This window comes from Gossypium arboreum, chromosome 7 (genome assembly GCF_025698485.1).
Source record: "Gossypium arboreum isolate Shixiya-1 chromosome 7, ASM2569848v2, whole genome shotgun sequence".
Lineage (NCBI taxonomy): Eukaryota > Viridiplantae > Streptophyta > Magnoliopsida > Malvales > Malvaceae > Gossypium > Gossypium arboreum.
Genome location: NC_069076.1, coordinates 39560950 through 39567921, shown reverse-complemented (window position 1 = coordinate 39567921; position 6972 = coordinate 39560950).

Genomic DNA, 6972 nt, shown 5'->3' with positions numbered 1-6972 from the left:
TCATCAAACTTCATAAAATTCATAATTTCATGAATGAAATAACTCAAAATCATCAATAAAATCAAAAATTGAGACATGGTCTTAGTAAAACACAAAGTAACGATCACAAAAACATAGAAATTATCGAAAACAGATAAAAAGCCACATACCAATTAGCCAAGATAAGTGCCGAATGCTTGAAGGCTTAGAAACCCTTATTTCTTTCCTTAGTTTTGGTCAAAAAGATGAGAATATATATGAGCATTTGATTTTTTTTTTATTTTAACTATCATTTAATTAACAAATTACTTAAGTAACCTTATTAATTTCATTTAAAAATCCACTAACTCATGTCTAACCATGTCGTTTCATGAATTCAATGGTCCATTTACAACATATGGACCTCATATTTAAAGAGACACATGAATTCAGCACTTCATCAAATGACACACAACATTTGCATTTTTTTGCGATTTAGTCCTTTTTGCAAATTAAGCACTGAAACGATCAAAATTTTCATACAGAACTCTCACACGCTTAAACATGTACTGTAAACATGGAAAATAATATTAAATATTTTTCTGACTCGAATTTGTGGTCCCAAAACCACTATTTCGACTAGAGTCTAAACCAGATTGTTACACTAGTTCTCATCCATTCTTCAATTTTCATCAAAAAATTTCTCTTCAACTAATATGAGATATTTGTAAAGACCTTTTTAAAATTATAATTATTTAGAATTATCAATAAAATAAAGAGTCCTAGGTTGAAACAACCATATTAGCGGCAAACTGAGTCTAACAAAGGCTCTCTATGTCGTCCACCTTACTTGCTTGTGTGGTAAGGATATTCTCTATATTCACCAGCCTTACTTTGACCCTAGTTGGGTCACCTTAAGGCCCACATATGTATTTTAGACTCTTAATTAATTTTAGTTAAGAAATTAGAATTAATTACATAATAATTTACGCAAGCTCTATTTTAATCTCGTCATAACAACTTTACCGCATTAAAATACACATGAAACTTTATTTAATTAATTTTATTCCATTTTTAATAATTATTTAACATGATCTCTTAATTTAGCTTCACTTTAGATTTAGTCTAGTCAAATAATATAAAAAATAACTAAATTAATCCCAAATCAATATACTCATTATACTGAGAGGACACCTATTACTCCAATGAGTAGATCTAGTGAACCATTTCTCCTTGTTCATTCATTCATAGTTTTGTACAAGCATTCATATTAACAAAATTTGTGTAATGGAACAAAATTTTATGATGACGAAAATTCCATAAAGTGCTAAAAGCAAAAATTTGAGGTGTTTTAGGAAGTTAAATTGAGAGAGTTTTTTTAGAATAGGTTAGGGGTTATATTTATAACTTGTTACAAAATAATTTCCATTATTAAATTTTATTAAATTAGCTAGAAATTAGAAGTTAGAAAATTGAAGTATGTACTAGTTCGTTAAAATGTCAAAATTAATGAGGCATGTGTCTTAAGAGGGAATTTTAGGATTAGAGACAAGATAAGGTCTTAAATGGTAATAAGTCGAAAGGTACCTAAACAAGAAACCCATTAGATAAAAACTCAAAGGTGGGAATGGTTATGATATTTCATTTTTATAAGAGTTTACAAAGTATTTATTGAAGTTCTCTCAATCATTCTTTGATTCTTTATCCAACCATTCAATTTCAGCAAGGTAAGTATGATTTCAAATAAATTTTTCTTCAACCAAAAGATTTCCATTGTTATTTCATCATTTTCTTTCATATTCTTCTTTTTCATATCTAAGGTAAGATTGGAGATAAAGTTTTGATTTTTTTTTGTTTTCTTGATGATTTTGTGTAAGGTTGAGTATTTATAAGTTTAGATCAATAATAGATCATTGGAGTTTAGATTAGAGTTAGATTAAGATGAGTTCTTAAAAGTAAGGGTTGATTCTACAATGAGAAAGAGAGTTAAGATTTTAGATTTCCTTAAAAGATTTTAGATAAGAGATTTAGTGTTTATGAGTTGTGAATCCTTACTAAACCACTAAATTTCTAAAAGTTAGATTAAAGTTTTGAGAGGTTTTCTTTAGTGGGTTTAGGAAGTGAAGTTGATTTCTCGCAACCTTGAATGCATCATTTCAAGTAGATTTAGTATTTTCTATTTATGAATAATGTTAATCTAACTTGTTTTATTGTTTTGGTATTGAAATTGAAGCTTAAGAGGTGGCCGAAAGCTCTAAGGCCTAAAGGAATGTAAAAAAAAATGTTGAGGAGTGAATGGTTTTGATTTGTGCTCTCTAAATTTTGTGTTACTTTGTATCAAATTAAGTTGTTTACTTAAAAATAGTATGTTGATTAGATATTTAGATTATTTGTATATGCAATGGTGCTTTCTCAGGTTTTAATCGTATTTGTTGCTAATTTTTATGATCTTTAGTGTAGGTAAATGCTTAAGCATGTGTTTAATGTATTATATGGTGTAACTATGCTATCAGATGATTCCAATGAAATGATGAGATGTTAAATTAAGTGAGAATTCATGCTTAATTATTACACGATCATGTTAAACTACTTGGAAAGTGTTGGGGTATAATTAGCGTACCATTGAATATATATATCTATATATAGAGAGAGAGAGAGCGTGCGTATGTCACGACTTGATTTTCATTGGTGTTGGGGAACTAAGTTTAAGGATGAATTTCCTTAAAATGAGTATATTTATGAATTAAGTATGGAATTATTAATTAGAATTGTAAAGTGATTTGTTCTATTGATTAGAGAAAATAGTATAGGGACTAAATTGCTTAGTGACCAAAATTAGCGAAATTTGAGTTGGATTGAAATATGGCCTTAAATGGAAATTAAGAGAAGGGTTTAATAGCAATAAAATAATAAATAAGATATGGTTAGTGAAAAACAAATGTTGGATCCTAAAATGACATAACATAGTCTTCACATTATTATCATACCCATAAGAAATGTGCATAGAACCTTATTGGAATGCCAACTGTATCCTATTATTTCTACCAAGTTTACATTGGCATATACCACTTATGAACATATATATATTTGGACAATTATGCATCTTATTTCATAATTCATAGATTCCAAGTCTTAGCTTAATCCAAAATACATAACTCTCATGTAACTCATTAGCCATTTATTTTGGCTCATTTAAAATAAGCACATTGTTTAAAAAAAATCTAGTTTGAAAATGATTTTCTTGCACAAAGAAAAAAATAAAATTTTGAAAAACAAGTCGGTTTGTGATATTTATAGAAATAAAGTTTTTCCCAAAATCACACATGTAACACCCCAAACCCGGCCTAGACGCTATGGCCGAAATCTGGCGTGTCACATTGAAGTGTTTTTCGAAAACCATGTTCTCATTGAAAACCCTTCTTGCTATTTAGAACCTCTGGCCATTTTAAAACTTTGTGAAAACCTTTCTGTTGGGTTATTAAAAGTGATTCTCTTGTAAAACTTTATTACCTTTAAAACTTTATTTGCTGCGGAAGCTTAGTTTAAAGTTTTGTAGAAACGTGATATTTTGAAAAACATTTATTATTTTGGAAAATAAAATCGTGTTTTACTCCAGCAGTTATAAAACAATATATAAAATTCCAAATTTAGAACCAGAAATTAAAAGAGGCCTTGTTACAACCCAGATCAAATATAAGTACTTGTAAATAGATAACTTAAAAGAAAATCGAAAATAATAGCAGTTGTGTGGCCACTTCCGAGTCCCTCACAGCACCGATCCTCCTAATGCTGGGGATTACCTGCATAATAAATAAATGGGGTGAGTTTATGAAAACTCGGTGTGTAATCCCCTCCTAAACTAAAACAGTTAGTAAACAGACAGAATTCAGAATCAGTCTGTGCCAGAGCCTATTATAGTAATAGAACAATGTGTAGGGGCCTAAGCCTAGTACAATTTCACTTGGGTCTAGCCCATTCTCAAAATCAGTAACAGTTGGGCCTAGCCCTTTAACAGAATCAAGTGGGCCTAAGCTTAGTACAGAATCAGTATCAGATGCAGATATGCAGACAGATTTCCAGCCCAGTCCAACCAACACACCACCCGTACCAACCAACGCACCATGTGGGGATAAAATTGATCCACCTAGCCAACACACCAAGCTTAGCATCGATTGCGGCACTAAGTTAAAAGGACGGCTCAACGCCGTAGACTGGACGACTCAATGCTGTAAATATTGCAGTAACATTTCCAGTTAACAGAACGACTATAAGCCATAAGTATCATAGAAAAGCTAAAGCCTTATACAGAACAGCTACAAGCCGTACACTTACTCCGTCCATAATAACCCAACCCCATGCAATATGTCATGTCATAAATATTACGTGCATGGAAAGTCATACTCAACACAATCATATACGTAAATCATAGGCACACCAGCCATACGAACATAAGGGCATAATCGTCATTCTACCATACAGGGGTATTACGGTCATTTTACCCTATAAGGGCATTACGGTCATTTTAAACTATAAGGGTATTTCGATAATTTTACCAATATTAGGGTCTCAGCTCATATAACGACCTCTCCAAAGGTCTACAGTCGCCTCAGCGACACAGATAACCTAAATGATCATAACAGTGTAAATGGGCCCAAGGCCCATTACTCGGCTGAAGTGGGCGCACACCCTCGTGTGGCCTATTTAGCCCAAATTTAGATATGGCTATGTGACCTACATAGCCCAGTCCAATATTTATCACTTACCGCGAATTTAATCTGTATGGGGCCCACGAGCCCATGGGGTCCACACAACCCATTTCAGCCCAACGAAGCCCTTAACGGCCCATGCCATGCACACGACATGATAGGCCCAACTACTTCCCACCTAACAAATAGATTTACACAAGTGGGCCCCCGGGGGCCATTGGGCTCAATTGGCCATTCGAGGCCCATCGAGGCCCAAAATAGCCACAGCACACGAGAATGCTCATGGCGGCCTCTACAGTCTATCGCCCATAATTTGTGGGCTCGGTTCGCTCTACGTGCGTTCGCACGCTTGTGAGGCCCTGAATGCCGAGGTTTTGGCTTTTCAGCTTTTGCCGCACGCTTGTGAGGCCTCGAATGCCGAGGTTTTAGCTTTTCAGCTTTTGCCGACTTCCAACAAAGAAGGGCGTGAATACACACCTATTTATGAGAATGCGCCGAAGTCCACGATCACTAACCTTCTCACCAACTCATCTAGTTCGCTCTGTTTAAAGCCAGCTTCTCACCAATGCTCATGTTAGCTTCCCGATGTGGGATTACTTTCAACCATTAGGAAAATTCCTTATTTTTATATGACCACTTCAACCATAAAGTTCCAGTCCAACTCCACCTCCTACACAACTCAAATAGAAAAATAAATACCTCATTGCACATCTCAAGACTTGAACCTTAGACCTTATAGTTACACAACATGCCACCTTGCCACTACACCAGAAGGCTCTTTGTGTTACCATTTTAGCCTCAATTAATTATAAGGTCTATAGGCCAAAATCCAGGTTCCTTTAAAAGAAAAACCAAAATAAATTGTAAGAGCCAAGACTTGAACTCAGGCTCCCTTGCAAGCTTAAAGACGTCACAAACACTAGATCGTATGCTTCCTTGTGTAATTTATTTACCACAATAATTTAAAAGGCCTTCATCTAAGCACCCAGGGTTTTTTATTCACTAAAAACCAAAATTTTTACTAAAGTCCAGGTTTGAACCCAAGATTTCTCCAACTCCTCTCAGGACCCTTAACCACTTGAACAGACATTTAATTGTGGTATTTCCTTGCACAATTAAATACTTATATACAACCTCCTTACAGACCCATACTCAAGGCCCAATACTTCTAAGCCCAAATTCGGGGCGTTACAATTCTACCCCCTTAAAGAAATTTCGTCCTCGAAATTTCCAACTATCTGAACAAGCACTTAGCTCAATCTACACCACTACGCTTCCGCTGTGCACTCTAGTTCCAAACTACACTAATACACTTTTAACTTAATCTAAAAACCTCTCACACCTAACCAAACATCTAACCATAGAAGCAAACAGATATTTACCACCGAAGCATACAATTTCTATATTCAAACATCACATCCAAACAAAACACACCTGACTTAAAAGGAACTGTGCAATCTCGAACATGATGCTCCTTAGACCCGCATCTGAGACACGCTCCTGACTTCCTCCAGCATTCGCCCGGATGGTGCCTTTTACAACGCTTGCAGGCCAGAAAGTTCAGACGCGTCTTAACGCATTTCACAAAACAAGGCTCCTGCCTCAGAAGACTGTGATCCCTCTTCCTGCTGCACTCCAAGCGCCTAGCTTGAAGTGTTTCACCATACGCCTTATCTCTTGCCTCGAACACTTCTTCAAGCACTTCCCTTACCAACCGGGTCAATGCCTCCGTACCAAGCTCCAGGTTGTTGTTACTCGAAGTTGGCAGACTTACCTTAACTATAGTTTCCTGAACCATCTCATGTTCCGGGGAGACGGGCAACTCCTCGCAACCTTATTATGTTTTTAGCCGTACAAATGTCATCTATTTATAGGGAGAGAAAGTAAAACCCTATTTGAATTAGTAGAATGCATTTAATGTCTATTTAATCGAAAAAACCAATCTCGTAGTTCAACTAAGAGAGAGCGGCAGCTAATAGGGTGTGTCTCCCCTCATATGTATTATGATCGGGATTCGAGCCTCTCCTGTATTGGGTCCAATTATACATGCTTCCTGGACTTTTAATCAATCACTTTATAATTTAATCCAACCCATTATATGTTTTTCTACTTCTCAAAATATGCATTACTTATTAATTTAATTTAAATAAATAAAATTTTCCAATTAAATAATTTTTTCAAACTCGATTCTAATTTCGTTAAAATCATGACAACTTTACAGTAAAAGAATCTATGAGAATATATATTTACTTTCCACATTCAATGGATTCAGAATGACAAATTAATTTAATTTCATTTTTGAACTTCA